This window comes from Globicephala melas, chromosome 2 (assembly GCF_963455315.2).
Source record: "Globicephala melas chromosome 2, mGloMel1.2, whole genome shotgun sequence".
Lineage (NCBI taxonomy): Eukaryota > Metazoa > Chordata > Mammalia > Artiodactyla > Delphinidae > Globicephala > Globicephala melas.
In genome coordinates, this window is record NC_083315.2 from 37,194,903 (window position 1) to 37,219,502 (window position 24,600).

Genomic DNA, 24,600 nt, shown 5'->3' on the forward strand with positions numbered 1-24,600 from the left:
ACAGCGCCCAGCAGCACCCAGCAGCAGCCCTCGTGTCTGCTGTGGGTTTGAGAAAACAAGCAGTTCAGCACTTTTGTCTAGACTTCCTCAAAGGCAGGGCCAGCGGAGGGGAGGGACTGACCCTCAACAGCGGAGCCTGTGCTAGGACTTGGCCCTGGATTCTAAATTCAAATCTGGACAATATCCTTTTCTAGCTCAGGTATATCCTGTCACATCCTGAGCCTCAGTTTCCTCATCTCTGTGGAGGGGGATATAGTGCCTGAGTCCTGGGGTGCTGAGGAGATGAGATGAGGATGCCAGTGGAAATGTTAGTTCCCTCACCTGTGCTCTTCTTCTGGCCCCAGTCCCTGGCACCACCCCTCTTCTGGCAGCTGAAGGGAACGGGAGCAAAGAAACCCATAACATCACTCTACTGGCAGATGAGTCGGCGAAAGAGTCAGCCAATATCAGCCTGTGGGAGCTGGAGCACAGGTCTGCTGTGGTCCCCTACACGGAGGGTGATCATGTAACATTCCATCCCTGTTAGGAGGGACCTTCTAAGAGTGAAAGGGGCCACTCCCAAGGCTCACACCAGGATCCCAGGTGCAAGCCGAACCTGCCCTTGGCCACCACGCGTCCCCCTCCTGCAGGGACAGGTGGCAGGTTTCACTTTGGGGCTGAGGACTGGAGCCTGTGCCTGGGTGTAAACGGGGACCTGCCCACAGTCCTCGCTCTCAAGGGGTTCGAGCCCACGTGCGGGGACGCAGAGGTGCCAACAACTAACCACAAAGGTGGTGACTGAGTGCTCACCAGGTCCCAGGAAAGCCATTTCATCCTACGAACAATGCCATGGGGGCGGCGTGGGGGTGGAGGTAGTGAGCGCCACACTGCACAGCCCAGGAATCTGGGGCATAAGTACCAACAGCAAGCTCAAGAGTGCCCTGGCAGTGAGGGCAGAGCTGGGTCAGCACGCGGGCCCCATCCAGGCTCCACTGCATCTTCTGTGCAACCTGGGAGGTCACGTCATGGCTCTGAGCCCAGCCTCCTCAGCTCCCAGGTGCTGCCCTGCCCCCCTCAGGCTCCCAGGAGCCAGCAGCAAAGCTCGGGCAGGCTCTGGGCAAACCGCAGCGTAAAGCCTCAGACCTGTCCCTGCCTGGCTGGTCCAAGGCTCCGGCCGGACTGGGGAACTGGGGTCCCCCTCGAGGGCAGCCACAGCCCTTCCTTGGGTCTCCACTCAGAAGGAGACCTCCATCTCCTTTTCCTGGGAGCCTCCATCAACCCATCTGCCCATCTGGCCCGTCAGGCCCCTGCTTTCTTTTACTTGCCTGACCAGACACATATCACCCTGTAAATACATGTTTAAGGGGCTTATGGGGCTCAGTGTTCACTGGGGCAGCCAGGCAGGCTGTGTGTGTGTGTGCTCATGTGTGTAGGAGGGGCTCTGTTTGTTGCGGCAGAAGAAAGACGACAGAAGGAAGAACGAAGACAGAGGGAATCTAATTCACCTGCGTTTCGCATATGTGTCAGTCCGCCTATCACACACAGGGCTGGGGAGTGGGAAACTGGTGGCTCTGCAACCCTGGTGCCATTATTCCCCCTCCTCCTGGGCCATCTTTTTGGTCCCCCCCCTTCTCAGAGGCCACAACTCTCCCGTTTTATGTCCTGGCACAGGCTGCCCAGGGCAGGACGAGAGCCCGCCAGGTGCGCCCCACCTGTGTGCCAGGGCGGGCCCCACACCTCAAGGACCCTTTTGTCATCTTCCTGGGCCCCCCGTGGCACCTCCTTTCTCAGGGCAAGGCCTCTCTCCCCCCTCTTGTGCAGCGGGTTCAGAACAAAAGCTCTCTACGATGTCCAAGAGAAAGGGGAGCTCAGACCGCCCCGGGCTCTGCACAGCCTGGACTATGAGATGAGGGCGCATCAGAGCTGATGCAGCTCAGCCTCCTACCAGGACACCCTCGGTCTCCAGGGTGGAGAGAAAGGAAATGGCAAAGGCAGGGAAATAGAGGAAATGGAATCACTGCCTGATTGTAGTTTAAAGACTTGCACTGGGAGTAGGGGGAAGGGAGGCCATAGCAGAAAGAGAGTGAGAGAGAGAGAGAGAGAGAGAGAGAGAAAGAGAGAAGGGCTGTGGAGGCCAAGAAACAAAAGCAGGGGAGGGGGAGGGGAAGGAGTAGAGTGGAAAGAGAGGAGGGGACTTTGTCAGTGACACCAGAAGCCCAGGGCTGCCCTATTTCCCAGGGCTTAGCATCACCCCCTCCCAGGCCTGAGCGCCAGGCCAGCCCTGGGGAGTGACCCAAGTCTCATCCCCTGAGGCCCAGCAGGAGGTCTCCCCAACCCAGGCAGACACCCAGGTCCTCCAGACCTCTCACTGTTGCTTCATCTATTGCTGTACTATGGTTCCTGTAAACACTGACACAAGCTTGTCAAATGAATTAACGAGTGACTTGCTATGTGACCCTGGACAAGTCACCTGACCCTTCAGGGTCTCGGTTTCTTCATCTGTGAGATGGACACAAGAGGCTTCTTGGAACCTTGAGGGCAGGTTAATCCATTGGCTTACCTGCCTGTCTTCCAGGGTCCCCTCCCCAAGACGAGACCTTTTCTCATCCACACTGCTTTAAAAGATCATTTCCTCTCACTGAGACCCCCTTCAAGCACCAGGGGAGGGTCAGGGAGCTCAGAGTAGCTCTGGAACGCAGAGAGTGGGGCAGAGCACTTGAGGCCTGGTCTGGCCTGGGGCTGGCGGGACAGGAGCCATTTGGAAGGAAGAACCAATAGGGCCTGGTGACCACCTGGCTATGCTTTGCCTCATGCTCACCACCAGGACATCTCAAACTTAAGTCACAGGAATGCTCTGGGGCTTCTGTGAGCCCAGACTTGGGATATCACCAAGCACCCTGATGACTATTTTTGAGGGCCTAGCAAGTGCCAGGGCCTGCTCCCTGACACAGGCCCCGCAGTGCCCTGGGCTTCTGCTAGGGGGAAACGTTCGCCCCTTGGCTTTGAATCACCAGGCGACTCTGAGGCTGTGGTCTCCAGTCCTGCCACTGAATCACTGACTCAACACACCTGCCAGGTGCTGGGTGCCGATCTTGGTCCTGGGGATACAGTAGGAAGCACGATAAGCTCCCATCCTCAGGGAGCTGCTCTGAGTGAGCTCAGTCTAAAACCTGAAGCGCCAGGATCTTTGGGAGGTAGGAGGTGCAGCGCTGGGGTCGGGTGGGGACCAGCGGAGCAGCCCCTGGGTCCTGAAAAACTGAACCCAGAGTGGGGCAGAACAGGTAGCTGGGCCCGGGGAGGGGAAAAGGAGGTCCAGGTATGCACACAGCTGTAAAAAAATACACAAAACGAAACAAAACAAAAAAACCCCCCAAAACAAACAAAAAAACCACTCACGGGACTTCAACTTATAGCAAAACCACCCTCTTTGTTTCCTCTCATGTCCCCCTGATGGTAGACTTAAGGGTAAACTCTGCTCACATCCCATGAAAGGAAGAGGAAGCGAAAGCAAAAGCTGGAGGTTTGTGCAAACCTCAGAGCTCCTTGCACAGTCTCACTTCTGTCCAGCCCACAAGGCCTCACTCGACTCAGCAGCTCCAGGCCCAGCGCTGACGAGGCAGCTGGGTTGGGGGTGGGGTGGCCAAGGGGGAAGTGTATGAGTCTCCTTCTTATAGGGGCCTCTCTCTGCCTCAGCTTCCCCTTTTCTCTGTGGACAGATTTGCTAAGCCCTGCCTCCAGAGGCCAGAGTGGCTGGGCCACCAACCCACAAACCACAGGAAGACCTGACGTTCACCATGTATGGCTACTTCCTTTTCCAGAAAAGGAAACTGAGGCTCAGGGAGGGGAAGGGACTGGTCCAAGGTCGCACAGTGAAATGCTGGTAAAGCAGGTCTCTGGCCCGGAAGCCCACCCTCAGCCACATGGCCTATAGGATGAAGTTCCTGTGCCTTAGCTGACTGCCCAAGGCTGTCCCCAGCCAAGCTCTACCTGACCCTCCTTTAAGCCTTCCTGTCCCTCTGCATCACACACACACACACACACAAACACAGACATACATGGAGCTGTTTCCTACCTCGGGGCCTTTGCACAGCCTGACTCCCCTGCCAGGACTTGCCCTTCCCTTGCACTGGGTGAATATCCCTTCATCTTTTCGGAGTCAGTGCAGGCACTGCCTCCCGGGAGATATTCCTTAGCCAGGGGCGGGGCGAGGGCCTCTTCCACAGCCTGAGAACATCAAGTTAATTTTACATGTGGCTAGGCTGGGTGCCCAGTTGTTTGGCCAAACGCTAATCTCTTGATAGATGTTGCTGTGAGCCACACAGCAACACATCTACAATCTGTTGACTTTAGCAGATTACCCTCCTTATTGTGGGCAGGTCTTATCTAATCAGTTGAAGTTTTCAGAGAAAAACGGAAGTTTCCCAGAGAAGAAGGAATTCTGCTTCGAGACTGTTATCACAGAAATCCTGCCTGGGTCTCCAGCCTGCCAGCCTGCCCTGCAGATTTTGGACTTGCCAGCCTCCACAATCGTGTGAGCCAATTCCTTAAAATAAATCTCTCCCTGTGTGTATATATCCTGCTGGTTCTGTTTCTCTAGAGAACGCTGATAAAATCATGTTGATTCATAGTTGTATCTGTTTATGGGCCATCTCCCCCACCAGACATCCACCCCAGAGGATGGTGACTGCAGGGTGGGGCAGAGAGGGCCCAGCAGGGGAGTGTCCGGAGAGAAAGACGCCAGGGCAGGGAAAGGGGAAGGGAGGAAGCCTAGTCGTCGAGAACCCGGAACGAGTGAATGAATGAATGAATGAATGAGACTGAGGGGAAATCCTTGCCTCCTTGCAGAAGAGTTCTACAAATGCTGGGTTCTTCCCCACGCCCTGACCCATCTCACCTCCAGGACAGTCCCGCCTCCTCCCTGGGGTGGCCTCCAGGCTGCACAGAGAAGGCCCAGGAGCACTGAGGTCCCTCCAGCCCTATGACAGCGAGGACTGTTCTGAAAGCGTTCCCCCTCCTGCTCTCCCAGGCCTGGGGCACCGAGACCCATCCTGGGAGCCACACCTCTGCCTCTACAAGCTGAGGTGAGCTGGGCTGAGGCACTCCTGGCGGCCACAGAGCGGCCACTGTGTGAGGGCCCCTCCTCCAGGGAGGTCACAGGGACCCCTAAACCCTAGGAAAGGAAGGATGGAGTCCCCACGGCGAGAGGCACAATCTTGGGCCCGCTGTATTCATGAGGCCTCTCAATTCAAACTCCTCCAAGGGCAGAGACTCTGGCTCCACAGGGTCCGACTGGCATTGTTTGATGAGAGCACCAGTGTCCGGGCCTCACCCCAGGCCAGTTAAACCAGAATCTCTGGGTCTGGAGCCTGGACATCGTATTTCCCCCAAACAACCCCAATTTATTCTGATTCTCGAAATTAATTGGTAAGAGCTGACAAGCACTCTCACGTGACCTGGCCTTGAAGGCCAAGCAGGTTCCTCTCTTGGAAACGCGGCTACGCACCAAGCCTTACACTCTCAACCAAAGACTACGTGAAGGCACGCCGTGAGGTGGAGTCGGGACCAGGGGGCAGAGACCCTAAGCAAGCCGGGCCGAGGAGGAGGGAGCGAGTGCGTCCAGAGAAGCAAGCCTGTGGGCTCCTGGGGAGCCCTGGTCCCTGGATGGGGCCAGCCCCTGCTGCCAGCCTGGGGAACCCTCACTGACCCCTGTGTCCTGAGGAAAACTGAGTGGGTCCCTGACCCTTGTAGAAATGAGCCCAAACTAGCAGGGCGTCTGCCACACTAACTGCTGGGGGCAAACGCTGAGCTTCCCGCAGAGCCGCACACGGAGCACATGTCCACTTCCCGTGGATGCGGGTAAAGGAGTGATGTGATGCCTCTCATTTGAAGTCACCAGGTACCCAGAAGCCGTGGGCCCTGGGTCCTCCTGCCTGACCCCTCACTTGTCACAAAGGAGGAAAGCTGGGCTCTCCCACAGCAGGACAGTGGCCTCACTGAAGGTCCTTTGCCCAGGCCACTTTGGCTGTGTACCCTCGAGGTTGGTCTTAGAATCTTCATCAGCAGGGTTGGAAGGAACTTTGGGGACCCTCCTGTGCAATGCTGTCATTTTACAGATGTGGAAACTGAGGCCCCCAAGGCTCCCAGCCCACAATGGGGACCAAACTGAGAGTTCTTGATTCCCAGTGCATTTCCATCCATCCATCCATCCATCCATCCACGTCAAACATGGCAGCCACCCCACATACTTGGGCCCTCCTACCAGGCTGTTGGCCTGCATCAAGTCCAGACACGTTACCAAAGACCTGTAAGAACTTGCTTGATTGGCCCCTGCTTATGTGGCAACTTCACAGCACTTTGCTTGTCCCCTTACTCATCACCCTCCAGCCACGTGGGCTTTCCTCATTTTCTATAACAGACTTTCCTGCATGAGGCCTTTTCACATGCTGTTCCCCGTGCCTAGAATGCTGTTCCTTGTCCCTCATCCTTCAGCTTTCAATCAGGCATCACTTGCTCAGGAACCTTCCCTGACGCCCCTCTCCCCAACCAGGTCTGGACCCCCAAGTTCTAAGCAGTTATAAGGTTAATACTTTTCCTTCCTGGGCTTTATCACAATTTTTAATGACAGATTTGATTGTATAAGTACTCGCTCAATGTCTGGTGTCCCCATTAGATCACAGATTCTACAAGAGGACAGAGAACTCGTCCATGTGCTCACAGTGCATTCCTAGCAGAGTGCACGTACAGAATAAATTGTTGCCCTTTTGAGAATATCTATATTCAAGTGCAAAGAAAAAAGAGGCCCCTTGCCGAGCCCCAGGTGGAAATCCCCAAGTCTGTACTTCCTTTCCCTGAACTTCAGGACTAGTCCCCGTTCCCAGGGGAAAGGACAGCAGGTCTCATGTTTCTGGAAGGCTCTGTGTCTTTTCTCCAATTCCAGAAGCAAAAAACACATCTATCCTCCAAACAAGTACACTCTGCTGGACCCAAAGATCACCAGCTTAATGTTAACAGGGAAAAACAAATAAAACTTGGGCTCACAAGTTCACAGACAAAGATAAGAACCACAAATGAAGGAACAACGGGAGCATTTATTGGGCTTGAACTTTGTCAGGCCCACGTGCAATTTCTAGGCTTCTAGGCAGCCCTCTGGGGTTGGGAGTACCATTTCCGTTCTACGGTTGTGGAAACTGAGGCTTAAAGAGTGGCAGTCCCTGACAGGTAGGGTAAAGAAGACCCCAGCTGGGTCAGCCCCGGGGGGCCCAGGCCCAGCTCTCTCCACCCTACCACCTTTGGGCGAGGATGAGTTTTCTGGGTCCGGTCTTATTCCCTTGCCAACCTCAGTTTCTCCACACCGGGGCCTGATTCAGACCTGGAAGCCCCTCGTGGCTTCCCTTCCTCCTCCCCGAGCCTTGTCTCGGGCCCCGCCCGCACTGAGCTCTCAGCCCTCTCCATCCTGTCTTCCTCTCCCTCCTTCCGTTTCCGTGGCAACCCCATCCTCCGCTCTGCCACTCGGTCCTGCATTCCCATCTCTTTCTTTCCTCTTTCATCTCTCCCCTCATCGCAGTGTATAGTCCAAATCCCTCCCTGTCCTTTGCTTCTGGTCTCTAGTCCCTTTTACTCGCCTTTTATCTCTTTCAATGTTCTCTTGTCATCTCAGGGCGACATTTATTTATCTCTTTGCTTAAAAAAAAAAAAAGAAAGAAAGAAAGGAGAAAAAAAGAAACCCCATTTCATCAGCCCGAGGCTTCTTTCTCTTGGGTTCTCTCCAAGGGCTAGACTCAGACAGATCCCAGAATGGACCCCCTGCCTTGCCACCATGCAGGCCCTCTACTGACCTCACTTACTGCAGGGAGGAAGGAAACACAGATGGGAGGTGTCCGGGGGCGAGGGCTCATTGGGGGAAGGCACCCTAAGGGGCTTGGCCCTGCTCCTCTGAGGCCAGGCTACAGGAGGTGCCAGAGGCCCCCTCAGGAGAGAACACGGCCGGACCTAGACCCAGGGCTAAGTGGGGGCCCAGCATCCCTCTGCAGGAATTCACTGCAGTTCAGGGAAAGTCCACGCATACACTGCCCCATGCCCCATACCTCCTCCAGGCTCCACCCTGCCTTGTGTGAATGCATGCATGGGACACAGGGCCTGGCCCAAGGCTGGGGCACACAGCAATGCTCAAGGTGCCCAGCTCCCCTCACTCCAAACAGGATAGTGAGATTCACACCCATTCTTCAAAATTCACTCTTTCGCTGTGATCCTAAACGGCCTCTGAGAAAAGGAAGCACCCACTTGTGGGCTGTCCGACCCATGTCTCTGTCTCCGCTGTTTAAGGCAGGAGGAAGGGTTGTCAGTTTTTTCTAACTTCTTTTTAGCCATCGTTAACTGAGCTTATACTAACGAACAGGCACATGATCCAGGCCATCCCAGGGAGATGAGCATTTTAATTTTCATTTTACAGATGAGCAAACTGGGGCTTGGAAAAGCTGTTACTTGTCCAAGTCACAGAGCCAATAGGAGGTAAAGGTGGGATCTGAGCAGGTTAAAATCATGCTCTTCCCCTTTTTCTTTCCTTCTTCCTGTGTTCCCCGGAGGGGAGGGTCACGCCAATCCTGCACCCAGCCTCCCCAGCCCCTGCCTTCTACATTTCTGTGTTTAATCTGGAGTGATCAGAAGTGACAAGAGAAACAGATTTACCACAGAAAACAAAGCAAGCTGATCGTGGCTGGGGCCCCAGTGTCTCAAAGCGACAGAGAGAACACAGGGGTTTGTGGAAAATGGTATCAAGTCCCCTGGGAAACCAAAACCACAGGGAGAAGAAAGGGGCCCTGGACCTTCAGGAGCCCCACAGGCAGTGTGAGCGTCTGCTGGAGCTGTGATGTGTTGTTGACCAGGGGGGAAGTATCAGTGGCCGCTAAGTCCTGGGACCCAAAGTCCCCCCCTGGAGTAGCCCCGGCCAGCCCCGTCAGGGGCGGCTGGCAAGGCCCGGCCCCAGGACGCAGCAAAGCCCAGGAACCCAGGCCTGCCAAGCCCAGGGAGGTGTCAATGACACGACAGCTCTGCTTCTCCCCTAAAAGGCTGGCTTAGCACCTCAGGAACTCTGGGAGCAGGGTCCGAGGAGGAAGAGGTGGGAAGCAACAGAGGGGGAGGGGGAACGGGGAAGGACAGCCCCTCACGCTGCAAACAAACAGAGCGGAAAGGAGCCCGGCTCTCGGTCTGGCAGGCCTGGCCGGCCTCCCCATCTCTGCCACATATGAGCTGGGTGGCCTTGGGCAAGTTCCTCAACCTCCCTGGGACTTGGTTTCCTTGCTGTAAGATGGGGACAGTGATATGAAAAGGATCCATCACGTACTGAGCCCTTCCTTCTGGCCAGGCTTGTGCCTGATGAAATCACGTACAGAAAGCATGCCATCTTGATAACAAACCCACTTACAGAGGAGGAAACCAAGGCATAGAGGAGTTGAGTGACGCATCCAAGGTCACCAGATACACAAGAGGAGTAAGTGGAGTTCAGGTTTCATTCTTGGGTCAACTTAAGTGCTCTTTCAGGTAAAGGAAATAAGGGAAATACAGGTATCCATGAGGAATACCAGGACCCTGGTGGATACCAAAATCTGCAAATGTTCAAGTCCCTTATATAAACTGGTATAGTACAGTCAGCCCGACTGAGACGAGTTTGATAACAAGGCTGGTGCATAGTAAGGACTCAATTACTGGGAGCTGTTGCTATTGTTATCATTCCGTTCATCACCCACTCCCAGGGCCAGGCTGGTGCTGGCTGCTGGCGGGACACAAAGTTCCCTGCTCTCAGGGACCTCACATGTTGGTTAGAGAGACAAGACTAAGAACCACGAAACAGGACAGCAAGATATCAGAGAAGAAATAAGCACAAAATGCATGGGGTACCACAAAAGGACAGAGTAATCGCTTTTTTTTTAATTTAAGGGGTCAGGGACATTCTTGCATGTAAACCAGCACTTTGGGAGTCCACAGAGACTCAGAGCATGGGCAGCAGGGGTCTAGCCCCACCCCCTTACACACTGGTTTGGGTGAGCCTCAGTCTCCTCATCTGTAACACGGGATGATGGTCCCACTTCCCAGAGCTGAGCCCATTAGCCCAATGAGCACGTTCTGTGGTATGCAGTACACAAAGGTTGTGCGGAGGGGATGGGGAAGCCTAGAGATGGGAGAACCTGGCTGGGAAGCCCCCTCCCCCATCTGATGCAGCCAGAGATGAAGGGAAGGTAAAAATGCAGAAGAGCAGTGGGCCGAGAACAGCCGAGGAGTGTGGCCTGGCCTCTCCTCTCTCACAGCAGCCAGCGTGATTCATCCCCAGCCTCCATCCCAGCAGCGTCCCTGGCAGCGTCTGCCTCCTGAAGCTGATGCTGTAATCAACATTTATTTTGCAGTCACCCACACACCCAAGTCGAGTACGGATTTATGCCAGGAGAGGAGTAAAGAATGCCTCTCTCATTCACGTAATGCCTCCATGTATCTCCTGAGGGGAGGGACAGCTGGGGAAACATTTAGGCTGAGTGTACACACGCAGACATCAGACGCATACAGCTGTCCATGCAAGCTATCATCAGCGGCAAGCAGGAACACCGTGCAGCCCATTCTTTCCTTAGTCACCTAATGAACCACACTTTCACACAGTGAGATGTGGGTCAGGACCCACATGATGGGTGGATGCCCGTGGTCTTGAGTACTTTGCAGTCCAGCCGGGAGGATGCATGTGGGGGCATGGGGCAGCCCATGATGCAGACATGAGATAAAAGGTTTAGGGGAGACTGCAGAGAGAAGGCAGGGGGAAGAGGACGGGGCCACCGCAGACAGGCCCTGCTGGGGTCTGTACACTGCCAGGAGCTAACAGGGAAGGGGAATCTCATCCGCAGGCTGGACTGAGAGGTGGGAGGAGAACCGGAGGGCAGTGGGGCCCGGGAGGGCCTTGAGGGCAGGTCCCTCGAGGAGGGTGGGTCCACAGACATCAGAGGAGAAGGTGCTCAGGGTGGCCAGCTCAGCCCAGAGTGGGAACTGGTTTCCTCTTTGATCTGGATCATAAAGGATGACTCTGAGGCCCATTAGAAGACCTCACCTTGGGACTTCCCTGGCGGTCCAGTGGTTACGACTCCACACTCCCAATGCAGGGGGCCGGGGTTCGATCCCTGATCAGGGATCCATGCCGCAACTAAGAGCCTGCATGCTGCAGCCAAATATACATACATACATATATATATATACACACATACACACAGAGAGAGAGAGAGAGAGAGAGAGGGAACTCACAGAAGGCTGAGCTCTGGGCCATGTGTCCCCAGCCGCTAAAGTTCAAATGCATGTGGTGTGTGACCCAAAGGCCAAAATGATTTAAATGGAGGTGACCATTACAAAACAAGCAAATTGTCTGGCCATCGCTAGAGATGTTTGCGGTGGACTTGGAAGGTTTCCTCACCACGCTCCCTGTGGTGGGGACAGCCTGTGGGGTTGAGGGTCCTCAGGGCAGGCCTTGGAATGCAGGGTGGGGCCCCTTGGCTGAGGGCAGCAGGAAGGTCTGGAGTGAGCTAGGCCACTTCCTGGCTGTAAGTCCTTGAGCAAGTTGCTTCACCTCTCAGAGCCTCAGATTCCTCAACTGTAAAATGGGAATGACAGCTGCCTTTCCCACAGGATGGCCAAGATGATGTGAGCGAAAGTACCTGGCACAGGTGCTGCCATTTGACAAATGGTAATTTTTCGCTTTTACCATTGCAACGTATGTAAACACACAATGTGCATCACCTACGGCCCCGAAATATTTGATATTTTCTTACTGTCACTAAAAATATCTGTCATAAATCCCACAAAGGAGTGGTAAGTGCATGAACATTTGGAAAAAGCAGCTATTTTGAGGGAGAAAAAGTAACCAAATCAGGTGCAAGGGGAGAGATGCTGGAATTGGACCCCGTCTCGAAGGAAGGTTCTAGCTCAAGTTTTTGGCCCACACAAGAACCCCTGCGTTGCCTGAGGGGGCCGTGAGGGTCCCTTGGGCCCCAGGACCCAGAGTGGAGCCGTGGAGAGGTGGGAAGACCTTTCCTGGGACACGTGGAGAAGCCTTCATCACAGATGCCAGATGTTTTCTCTTTCGTGAAATTTTGCAACTCAACGGGGTAGCTCAAAAGACTAAATTTCTAAGAGAATTACAAAACCCAACTCTCCTCACTAGAATGTAGTCTTTCTGGGATCACTGGGCACCTTCTCAGTCTCACCACTAATAGCTGGGATGACCCACCCTTAGCAAACAGAGCCCCGATAGGTCACAGGGTGAAGGGGAGATTCCGAGAATAAGACCCCTGTGCTGGCCTCAATTCCTTGAAACTAAAATGCCCAGGAAGCTTCTTATGTGAAGACCATGCACGCTTACATGTGCACCGGCCAGGAGGCAGGCAAGGGTCAGGAACACTCAGGACCTCCTCCGAGAGCCTCAGTGGATTCCCTCCTCCGAACACCCCCAGATCTGAGTGTCAAAGTGCACAATGAAACAAGTTCTTCTGGGACCCAGAAACACAGGCTGGGCAGGGGAACGAGCACACCCACCTCCACGGGCAGAGCCCTCGACGGCTTACAAAGTCCTTTCCAGGCACGATGCCACTGGGTCCTCCTCACCTGGTCTGAGCAGCCAGCCATATGGGCAGCACCTGTGTGGGCAGTGCTCTTATTCCCATTCGACAGGTGGCAAAATCCTGATGTTAGTGGACTGGCTGACGGTCCCGAGAGCTACAGTGCCAGCCTGTGCCGACTCTCAGCGCATTATCTAATAGCGACCACAGTCTGTGTGGTTGGTACTGGTACCACCCCCCTCATTCTACGTATAAGGAAACTGAGGCACGGAAAGGTTAAGAACGCCTTTAGAACGGTGCGCTCCTTGTGACTGCTTCCACAGAGATAAGCAGCAGCATTTAGAAACTTTTACAGCAATTTGACGTTGCTATGGTATCTAGGCAAGGTTGATAAGTTATCAGTCTGCAAGGATTAGAAATAATAATAATAGTTTAAAAACAGGTTGAGAAGTACTGGTTTAGTGTCCAGACTCTGGAATCTGAAGGCTTGAGTTTGAATCCCACCTCTGCTACCTCCCATCATTGTGACTATTTCTCCTGACTAAGGGGGGAGTGGTGCTGACAGCACCTGCCTCACAAATGAAAATATTCAAAGCGCATATAGCAGAACCTGGCAGCCTGTTTGCTACTATTATTAGCATTCGGAAACTTGCCTGGGGCCACAAAGAGACTTACTAGAAGAGCCAGCTCCTTGCGGCCAGGTCTTAAAGGGGGGATTGACCATCAGGCCCTCTGCCACCCTGGAATCGGGGGACCCAGGAAACATGTCTGTCTCCGAAGCCTGTTCACAAATATAGACCCTCTTGCTCCTGCCAGGAGCGAGCTGCCTTCACAGGCTCCCCTTTCATCTCTAGGCCAGGGTGCTGTGGTTGCCTTAATGGGGTGTAAGGAGATGTTCTTGTCCAAACTGGAAAAACCTGATGAGCAGCCAGGCCCGCCCTGGCAAGCTTGGGTTTGGCAGCAAGGTGTCTTAAGAGGCTGGCAGGGCCAGGGGGGCAGTGGTAGCACCCAGGGAGATGCTGCGAGGGATGGTGTCTGCTCGCTGGGTATCTCCATCCCTTCTCTGGAGTACAAATCCCTACATCCGTGGAGGCAGGATTTGCTACCTTCACCCACACAGCTCACCTGTCTCGGTCACCCAGACTCAGAGGGAGGACACAGCCTCTTCCCAGCCCTTTGGAGCCCCAGGCTGTCCTCCTCCCGAAGGGTATGTCATCCACTGAACTTGCACACAGTAGGTGCTCCACCCGTGTCCCCTGATTAAACCATCCTTCGGGGGGTTCAGATCCACCTCCCTGACATTCTTCTTCCAATGAGCCTTCTCATTGTCCCCACCTGTCCTGCTGTCCCTCCCTGCTCATGCCACCCTCTGCCTGGTGCTGACTTGTCCTTCTACCTTCCTCCATGGATGTGGCTGGGACCCTGCCCCAGTTTTGCTTGGGGGGGGGGTCCCGTGCCCTGAGTGGGTAGGGGATGGGGCCCTCCTTTTTGGGGGCTCTCCAATTACACAGCACTTGGCTGCTAAGGACAAATTCAATTGACACTTCAACAAACATTTTGAGGGACTTCCCTGGCAGTCCAGTGGTTAAGACTCCGCGCTTCCAATGCAGGGGGCACGAGTTTGATCCCTGGTTGGGGAACTAAGATCCCACATGCCGCGTGGTGCGGCCAAAAAAAAAAGAAAATATAAAACAAACATTTATGAAGCGCCTACTACGGGCCAGCTGTGCTGGGTGGGATGGAGATACAGGGCTTACCTTTGGGAGGTTCCCTTCAACCCAGACCTCAAGGCCTGGCAGCTTGTGCCAGGACACTCGGGCCTGGAGCCCAAGCTCCATCTCACCCAGGCCACACACCCCAGGGCTCCTTCCCAGAGATCCCTGTGTCTCTCCAGGTGCCCTGGCCCCGTCCTGGGGTCCCTGGGCAATTGTGAGCTAAACTGAGGTCCCTATGTCCCGGGGACCAGAGCTGCAGACTTGGCCCTTTGTCTTGTGTTCTGAAAGGGTACAAAGGGACTTCCAGACCTGCAGGCTGAGGCCGTCCCTCCACAGGGAAGAAATAGGCCCCCAGACCTCACTCCTCTCTCCTCCAGGCCTGCCCCGGCCTCTCAGGCAGCCCTGCTCCTCTCACATGGCTTTCGATGTCTAGGTGCAGCCCCTGACACTCCCCAATTTCTTGCCTTCTCTCCACCTCCTGAACGGGGGTCAGGTCCCCGTCCTCCATCGGCTCCTCCACCCCTGCTCTCTGTCTCCTCTACTGAAGCTAAACTGTCCTCTGGAAGGTGACAGGTGAGTCCTGCAAACAGAGGCTCTGATTTGGGTCTTCTCCCCGACAAGGCAACAGCTGCCTCCCCACCTCGGCTCCGGCCGGTCGCGCTGCCCTCTCTCTCTGCCTCTCCTTTGCCGCCTTCATCAGGCCTTGGCCTCTGCTTTCTCGTCCTACAGGGGTTCCCTTGGAGAAAGCCTCTCCCCTGTGTTTCAACTCTCACCTCCGTGCTGATGCCACCAGACCCACGCCTCTACCTGGGCCCTGCAACGTTCCCTAGACGTCAGACCTTCAATCAGTCAGCACCTGTCTAAACCCCAAGGATCACTCGGCTCCTTGGGGCCAGCCACTGCTGCCAGCTCCCTCCTTTCTGCTGTCCCAGTTTTCCAGCCTCCTCTCCAGGACTCCAGGGCCAGCCAAGGCAGGCCCACTGTCTCCACAGCCGGGGCCACGCCAGACAACCATGAGGCCGCGTGTGAACCTGGCCTTCCTCCCTGTGCTCAGCCCTGCCCCAGGGTCCCACGGTCTCCCTGAGCCCTCCCCCGGCCAGAAGGCCAGGCTCCCACAGAGGAGGGAGGTCTGGGGGCTCTTCATCCACCTCTGGTCCTCACCTTCACATCAAGGCCCGCCCTGGGGCCACGCAGAAAGGGAGCCCGTCCCCAGGGCTGTGTCTGCATCCTGCAGGCGGTGCCACCAGGTCTGTAGCCAACTGTCCTGGTGACCGATTCAGGAACTGCCTGACCTGTGATGAACAGCTTCCTCTGGTCTGATGGAGACCCTTCCTGAACAGCCTTCCCTCTCAAAGGAGGAGCCCAGAGTAAGCCGGGGTCGTGCATGGTGGTTCTTTTTTACACATTTAGAGCACGGGGGAAAATGAAAACATCCACATTCTCCCTTCCTCAAATAAACCGACTTCCCTACTCATCCCGTCCCTTGGAAACAGAAGCACCATTCAAAAAGAAAAAGGAAAAAAGAATTAAAAAAAAAAAAAAGAGGCAAAAAGAAAAAAAAAGCAACTGAATAGAAACAGAAGAAAAGGGACAAAAAAAGAGAAGGAGAAGAGAGCGGTCCCCGAGGGAGCTGGTGAGCGCTGAGAATGAAAGGCAGAAAAGTGAAGGGAAGGAAAGCAGAGATACAAAGGGGGAGAGAAAGACAGAAGCTTTGAAAGAAGGAATGTTCCAGCGTGAATACAGCATGCAGGGGAGAAGGGAGCGCTTGAAAAGGAGCAGCCAGACGCAGTGACCCCTCATTCACAGAAGGTGCCAATCACCGGGACAATGCAGACCCTTTTTTCTTTTCTCCTTCTCTCCTTTCTGGGGAGAGAGGGAGGGAGGGAGAGGCTGGGAACTGCAAGTTAATTCCTAAAAGTACAGAAAATAAATGCAGTTCCCCTGGAGAAGCATCAAAGGGCTGCTTTAAAGGCTTCCCCCGAAACTCACTACACCCACAAGAGAAGTGCTCCCTCTCGGGGAGCGGGGGGCACAGGCCGGCGGCCATCAGCTTTATTTCAGGGTCAGCCGCCCCTGCACCGTCCTGGCCACCCCGCTGTGGCTCCTCCCACTGGGTCCCGGGTGAGCCAAGGCCTGGAGAGCCCCAGGCCGCAACACTGTGGGTGAAGCCTGGCCTCCGTGGGCAGCTTGGCCCTCTTGGTTCTCCTGCTCTAGTCTGAGAGTTTGAGAGCCCAGGTAGGAGGGCAAAGGAGGAGGGTCTGAGCGAGGCAGCTGTTCTGGCTGGAGGCCAGCCTGGGCCGTGTCCGCTCAGGTGGCACTGGATACCAGTGGAGGGAATGACATTTTGAATCGGCCCTGGGACGGGGTGTCCTCTCCTGGGACTGCTTCAAGGAAGCCCAGTGCCTGCTCAGGCCAGGCCGTGGTTCCAGGAGAGTGAGAGGGTGGTGGGTTCGTCCGCTTCACTGGCTGCCAACTGTTGGATCAGTGTCCTTACAAGGGAGGGGCCTCTGTGGGCACTGTGGGCACATCACAGATCAGCACTCTGCTGAGTTGGCCAAGACCCAAGGACTAAAACACATGTAGGTGCACCGAACTATCTCAAGTCCCTCTTTCGAAACAGGCCTGGATCTGGACTCTGTCCTTCCCTCTTTCCTGCAGGCAGACATTGGTTATGACGGGGTGTCTACCATGTGTGGGGCCTGTGCTATGCTCTGGGGTAAGCAGTGCACAGGATGGTCCCTGCCCGCCTACGACCCTCAGTCTAGTGACCAAATGTCTTCCCAAATGTCCCTCTGAGATCGCAGGTGAGCGTCCCTGGCCCCTCTCTTTGTCTTCCCTTCTCTTGCTCTTCCTGTTTTTCAATACTCAGTGAGTCATGATGAAACCTGAAATGGGGTCACCTTTATGCAGAGGTTTCTTTTTCCTTCTGATCATCCAAACGCTGGATAATGAGAAATGCCTGGGAGCAGAGAGGCTGAGTGGAAGAAGACTGATTGGTTTATTGATTGATTGAGCGAGCCTCAACCTCACTCATCTATTGAGCAATCAGTCTGTGCTGAGCTCTGCGGCGTGGGCTGCGATTATAAAGCGACGAGGACCAATCCGAGGCCCTGAGATGCTTGAGGCCAACCTAGTGGGTGATGGGGGTGGGGTGCAGCACAGATCCGGGAATGAAAACCCTGCCTTTGCTAGCTTCACCTGGGAAAGGCTGTTGTTAAGTTGGAACAGGCCCAGAAGGGCCTCCAAACCCAAGAAAGGAAGCCAGGAGAAGGGGGCACACAGAAAATGCAAGGGAACTCAGGGCCAGAAAGGTCACCGAACCACCAGGAGCATATCATCACGCTTGCATTTCAATCCAACAAATGCGAATTCCACAAATATTTACTGAGCACCTGCTATGTGCCCACCAGCTCCTCAGCATTCCTAGGAAGACAGCAGTGAACAGGACCCAGTGGGGTGGGGGGGGGGGGCGGGGGAGGCCACAGGCAAGAAAACAGGCGATTGTATTTAGTGCACTAAGGTCTGTGTGACGGTGACAGCAGGGGGCTATGGGGGCCCAGAGGAGGAGCAGCCTACAGGAGGTGGCAGGCGGGGCAGCGGAGGGGGTGGGTGTGTCAGGGAAGCCTTTTCAGAGGAAGCTGCATGGAGTCTTTTTAATATATCAAAATGAACTAAATTTTCATTTGTTTTGAAGAAGCTTGAAAGAATTTCACTGGTGAAATACCCCAGTGTCCAGAAAACAAAAAAGAACCGATGAATGAACTAATAGACAAAATATCTGACAGATGTTTTCTCGATCTTTTGGTGTACTGGGAAGAATCAGAGATAGAGAAAACCAAGCAGGTGAGGACAATAATGAATTCTTTTTAAAAAAGTAATAGCTCAGGGACTTCCCTGGTGGTGCAGTGGTTAGGAGTCCGCCTGCCAATGCAGGGGAAATGGGTTCGAGCCCTGGTCCGGGAAGATCCCACATGCCACATGCCGCAGAGCAACTAAGCCTGTGCACCACAACTACTGAGCCCACGTGCCACAACAACTGAAGCCTGCACGTCTAGAGCCCGTGCTCCGCAACAAAGAGAAGCCACCGCAATGAGAAGCCTGCACGCTGCAACAGAGTAGCCCCCCTTCGCCACAGCTAGAGAAAGCCCACGCACAGCAATGAAGACCCAATGCAACCAAAAAAAAAGGTAATAGCTCAGTGCTAGGCTCAGCAGTGAATGATATTTATATTGTGAATTTACCCCCAAATCATGATAGAACGATATGAGCAGGAAAGGCAGTAATATGGAGGCAATAGGTAACATCCAAAATTGGTAAACTGAGAAGCAGTAGAATAAACATTTTTTTCAGCGTATAGAGGTGAATAACAGAAAGGAGAAACTAAAAGGAATTGAGAACAGTGAACCGGTCTGGAGGGCTGGAGTGGGGGGAGTGAGGCGGGCAGGGGGCCTGCTGCTTTATCCGTGTAAGCCCTTCAGTACTGTTTGACATAAAAAAAAGATGCATATGCATTACTTTGATAAAAGACAAAATTAAATGCAAGCAAACAAGCAAAAGAGGCTTGGCAAAGGAGTCACTGTTAAGTCAAATTGGGATCACTCTGAACTCCTTGGAGGACTCAGCCAAGAAACAGAAAGGGCACCGCGCTTCTACGCTTATGAGAATAGAAACTGCTTTGAGAGAGAACAGAATTCAGTGGGCTCCTGCCCAAGATAACACAATTAGGGGGAATAGGACGGAGGGAAAACTCTTGCGGAAAGAACCTGCAGAATACAGGCATGTGGCTTTAACAACGAGACCCATAGCACGAGGAACCCTTCCCTGGGGGACCAGGAGATCCAGAGACCAGGGTGCAGCTACCTAGCGCTCTCCTGCAGGGGCCCAGATCCTCAGGGGGTGTATTCATGCAGCCGAGTTGGGTGAAGGCAGCATGATCTACATACAGGGAGGGTGGTGGTCGAGCGCTCCAGCCTGAGCCCAGGGACCCTTCACTTCACCCCACCCCAGCCCGAGCTTACACTCAGCGTCATGGCCGCCGCACCCAAAGGGCCCTTGTGCTCTGGCACTCACACACGTGTTCCTTGTTCCCACCAGCCACTCCTGCTGTATGTTACAGTCTTTTCCAAACCTTTTAAACTTGAAACATGTCGGGCTTCCCTGGTGGCACAGTGGTTGAGAGTCCGCCTGCCGATGCAGGGGACACGGGTTCGTGCCCCAGTCTGGGAAGATCCCACATGCTGCAGAGCGGCTAGGCCCGTGAGCCACGGCCGCTGAGCCTGCACGTCCGGAGCCTGTGCTCCTCAATGGGAAAGGCCACAACAGTGAGAGGCCCGCGTACCGCAAAAAAAAAAAAAAAAAAACTTGAAACATGTAACAGCCAACGCCCCACTTGTCCAGGGGTCTCCTCTCTGGCAACCTCAAATTCCCCCAAGAATAGAGAATGCAGGGTATTATCCCCAAAAGCACAGAAAGGCTACAAGTAAATCTGAAGCGAGTGCCTCCAAGAGGGGCCTTTGGTGTCACAGTCACTCTTCCCTCTCCATGGGACAGAGACCCTCACTCACAGCCTTTGGACTCAGTTCTCACAAGCCTGTTTATCTGGCTTCCCAGACCACAGCAGATGCAAGTTGCATATTAGAAGGAGCAGGGCAGTGGGAGGCATGCCACTGCTGCAGGCTGTAAGAACTGACAGCGAGGGTGCAGGATAAAAAATTCACCAAACGGCAGCCTGGGACCATTTGGGGTGGGGTTAGCAACTCCTCAGAACACAGTTCAGGAACTAGACTCACATCCATGACTCAGAGTCATCAAGACAGGTGACAGGTATTGAGCATATTCAACAGTCACAGTCTAGCACTCCGGGATGCGCGTGTTGGGTCCAGGGCTGAGGTTCGGTGACACCACCTTGTAACTTACCCAGTCCTGGGGCAAACACAACAAAGGCATCAACTCTGCCCAGTCTCCCAGATGCCACTGCAGTGATGGGTCAGCAGGGCTGGGCTCTGGTCCAGTTCTGCCAAAGCCACGCACCTGGGCACAAACTCAACCTCAGAATCCCATCTACTAAATGAAGAGAACACCTTGCCCAATCAAGCTAGGCTTGCTGTGGATCAAGTGAAATGCTCTTTCTAGTCAACTGAAGCATTTTATGAATATAATGTCATGTTATTAAAGCCCCCTCTTTTTCTGGGTGGCTGGACAGGACATCCCATGACTCACACAGGGGTAGGGGACAAAGGAATTACCCTCCACTGTACCTTCTGCCTTAGGACTTTTTTTAGACACAACGAAGCAATTATCAGGTGAGTTTCAAAACCATGCAGACTTATACTTGAATGTACTCAATCAGACAAAGCCAGAATCCATTCTACAAGGCCTGCCTGGACTCTTCAAAGCCAATGTCACACACGCACACACAATACAGGACTGTTCTAGATTAAAAGAAGCTAAGAAAGCTTAACCAAATGCAACACGTGAGCCTTCTTGGACCAGGAAAAGAACATAAAAAGGACATTTTTGGAGGACAACTGGGAAAATTTGCATAGGACTGTTTATTAGGTGATATTATTTTTAAAATTTATTTATTTTATTTATTTATTTTTGGCTGCATTGGGTCTTCGTAGCTGCATGTGGGCTTTTCTCTAGTTGCGGTGGGTGGGGGCTACTCTTATTGTGTTGCGCGGGTTTCTCATCATGGTGGCTTCTCTTGTTGCGGAGCACAGGCTCTGGGCACGTGGGCTTCAGTAGTTGTGGCTTGCGGGCTCTAGAGCGCAGGCTCAGTAGTTGTGGCGCAGGGGCTTAGTTGCTTCGCGGCATGTGGGATCTTTCCGGACCAGAGCTTGAACCCGTTTCCCCTGAATTGGCAGGTGGATTCTTAACCACTGCGCCACCAGGGAAGCCCTAGGCAATATTATTGAATAAGGGTAATTTTTTAGGTAATTTTTCTCTCGCTCCTAAAAGATACCTGCTGAAGGATCTTTTCAGGGGTGAACCATCATGCTACCTATAACTCACTTTCATATGACTCAGCAAAACCATTTGAAAGAGAGTGAGATAAAAGATAAAACAAACATGGCAAAATGGTAACAATTGTGACCCTAGATGAAGGTTCTTAGCTTTTCTGTTAGGCTTGACATTTTCAAAATAAAAAGTGATGAGGAAACAGACCATGCAGGCGAATTGTGACTGTTCTCTGCATTTGTTGGGCCGATCTTGGTTTGTTACCCAACCTGCCCGATGCAGAACGTGATGTGCTAATGACGAAGAGATGAGCCACTGCAGTGCTTCCCAATCTGCATAGTTCATGCAGGAAAATATAATGGGGAAATATACTGGCACTGTACACTGGGGTGCACAGCCCTGCCCCGCCCAGGTGCCTGAGGGCTAAGGGGAAATCAATACCTGGGCACGGCTTAGAGGCTCCAGCACTCAGCTCAGCATGTTGGCAGGCAAGCCAGGCCTGTGGGTCAAGGAGGGTAGACACTGTCAGGTCCTCACTTGCTTCTCTGCTTCCTCATCGAGTCTTCCCCTGGAGGAAGGGGGGACCTTCTCCCTCTAACTTATCTCCCTACAGGTCTGGAAACACAACATCCAGATTGTAGTACTTTATGCCTGGGCCCATCACTCCCCAGATCCCGAGTTCTTTGCGGGCAGAAGACAAGGATGCAGACTGTGGGGATTATGAATGCCAAAGATGCTCTATCCGTTAGAACCACAGCACACCTGTTGGAGATCATTCTGACTGTAACATTCTAGTTAGCCCTCACCTAGCCAGGTGATGGCCTGAAACTCCTGGCTCTGCTGCCCAGGGGTGGTACTCACTGGTGATCAGGCCTCAGTTTCCCCTTCTGAAGAAGGTCCCTTCCAGCTGACTCTCTAGGGGTCCCATATCTGCTTAGTGCTCCCTTAGTTCATCCTGGTCAGGGCTTAGAGCTGGGTGAACAAGACAGCCTTCCCATCAACAGAGAAAAATCCTAGAGCATTCCTGTGCTGGGCAAGTCTGGCAACTGCCTCCTGCCACCTTCCCAAAGTGTTCATAAGCGATTCCTGGACTTGTGGCCCTGGGGGAGCAAACGCAAACACCCAGGATGGTCCACCTCCAGAGACTTTGGTAATTTTTAAAAGCCCCTCTGATGATCTAAATGTGACCAGGGTGGAGTCCATCTCCCAGGGGACCAGGTCCTCAGAACTGAGCCAGACTTTTAATTCAGTCCCGCTGCCCCTCCCCACCCCCAGCTGTTCCTGATGCCCACCTTCGGAAGCCTGCCATCCCTCTCCTTCTCCCCACCTTCTGAGACTTCTTGCATTCTTCAAGACACTTGTGGCTCAAGTGTCCCTTTAGAACCCCAGGCTGCCTGCCTCTCCGGAGGGCAAGGCCGTGAAGGCCACACATAGGATCTGGTGCCTTTCACAGGCATCGGGAAACCAGAGGGGCTTTTAGGAGAGGATATATCATGATCCGATGGCTGTTTTGAAAATCCTTCTGGTTACTGTGTGGAGAGGGTGAGGGAAGGCCGGGACAGTGTCCCACTGGGCTTATCTACTTAACCCCTTGTAGCACCCTGCCCCCCAGCTCCAGGCCTGCATGGAAGCGTGGAAGCTGCTGCCTTGGGAGCCATGGCCAGGTCTGTCCCCAGGGCTCACGCGTGTCACGAGGAAGAACGGAGCAGGCTTTCTTTCCACTGTGACCAGTAGCGCTGATAGCTGACTGTGGGGTGGAGGCAGTGAGTGACGAATGCTAACAGTGAGAATTCATCCCAGGCTCCCAGTGGGCAGAGACCATCTGGACAGAACCAGAGGCCACTGAAGGGATGTCCCTCGTCCCTCGGTGGGGGAAGATGCTTGCTTGGACCACTCCCGAGAGAGGCTTTGGAAATCCAAGGAGCACTCTCCCTTTGCCCTTCAAAGGGACATTGAACTCAAATGGCACCAAATGAATGGGTGGAAAATGTTATACAGCAAACATGGGAAGGGTTTTCCCCCAGATAAAAGCAATGGAAGGAGGAAGACAGAAATAGAGGTGGAGGGAGGGGGGAGGGCAGCAAGGATGGAGGGGAGGAGAGAAAGAAGAAGGAGGGATGGGAGGGAGGGAGGGAGGGTCTCAGAGCTTTCTCAGGTTACAGAGAAAGGGGGAAGCAGGGGCTGGAGGAACAGAAAAGAGAAGTTGAAGTGGGAGTCACTCCAACCCTTGAGAAGAGCTGCCCATGGGGCAGAGTGGGGACAGCGTGTCTCAGAACTCGCAGCTGGTTTGGATGTAAAGTCCCTCCTCTACCCAAGAGAAGCCTCACACAGAAGTTCACAAGGCTGGGCAACGCTGACCTCAGGGTGCCGTCCCATGGGGCCCCAGGCATCATGCTCTGCTGTGGCCGTCTAGGAATTCGTACTAATTCTCAAACAAGGGGCCCTCATTTCCATTTTGCACCAGGCCCTGTGCAAATTATGTAGCCAGTCCTGGCTGACCTTTCCAAAGGACGTTTTGCTACAAAGGCAGAAGCAGGAAGGCCGGGGGCCGGCTCTGGCTGCTCTCCCTGTTTGCTAACCAAATACTCGCCTGGCGTTGTTGACTCAGCCACCAGGTAATAGTAAGCACAGGGCTCCCCACCTCAGCTGAAGAGCCTGACTCCAGTGAAATGTGCACGGAGCTGTGCCTGTGCGTGTGCTGTAAGTGTAAGCGTTCAAGAGGCTGAGAGGGGGACTTCCCTGGTGGTCCAGCAGTTAAGACTCCACGCTCCCAATGCAGGGGGCCCGGGTTCGATCCCTGGTCAGGGAACTAGATCCCACATGCGTGCCGCAACGAAGATCCTGCGTGCCACAACTAAGACCCGGCACAGCCAAATAAATAAATAAATATTTTTTTAAAAAAGAGATTGGGGCTTCCCTGGTGGCACAGTGGTTGAGGGTCTGCCTGCCGATGCAGGGGACACGGGTTTGTGCCCTGGTCCGGGAGGATCCCACTTGCCGTGGAGCGGCTGGGCCCATGGGCCATGGCCGCTGAGCCTGCGCGTCTGGAGCCTGTTGCTCCGCAGCAGAGAGGCCACAGCAGTGACAGGCCCGTGTACCGCAAAAAAAGAAAAAAAAAAAAAGAGAGAGATTGTGAGTGTCTGCTACACACCAGGCACCAAGGGGTCCTGACCTTGGCGCTGTGTGCAGAAAGCATGGCCCTGCTGAGGCTGAGAGCCAGCCTGACAAAACCAGCCCAGTCCCGAGAGACCTGCCTTCCAGGTGGCTGGCGGCTGAGGAGGCATCAGGACCTCCTCGCCTCCGGATCCTCCACCGTGGCGGATGCCAGCTGGGGTGTTTGGGACCACGACTACGCCTTGTGCTGT

General features: G+C 54.0%; 1 protein-coding gene across 6 annotated transcripts in view; it reads right to left on the bottom strand.

Annotated features, from left to right (window-relative positions):
• ZNF710 (zinc finger protein 710) overlaps positions 1-24,600 on the bottom strand; it is a 63,804-nt gene that overhangs the window by 14,386 nt on the left and 24,818 nt on the right. The window contains exon 1 of one of the 6 annotated variants that reach the window (XM_060293849.2): positions 15,437-15,569. The exons of the other annotated variants lie outside the window; for them this stretch is intronic. The gene's annotated coding sequence lies outside the window, so the exon portion shown is untranslated. Of the gene's footprint in view, positions 1-15,436; positions 15,570-24,600 lie in introns of those variants that run through there. 6 annotated transcript variants of the gene reach the window in all.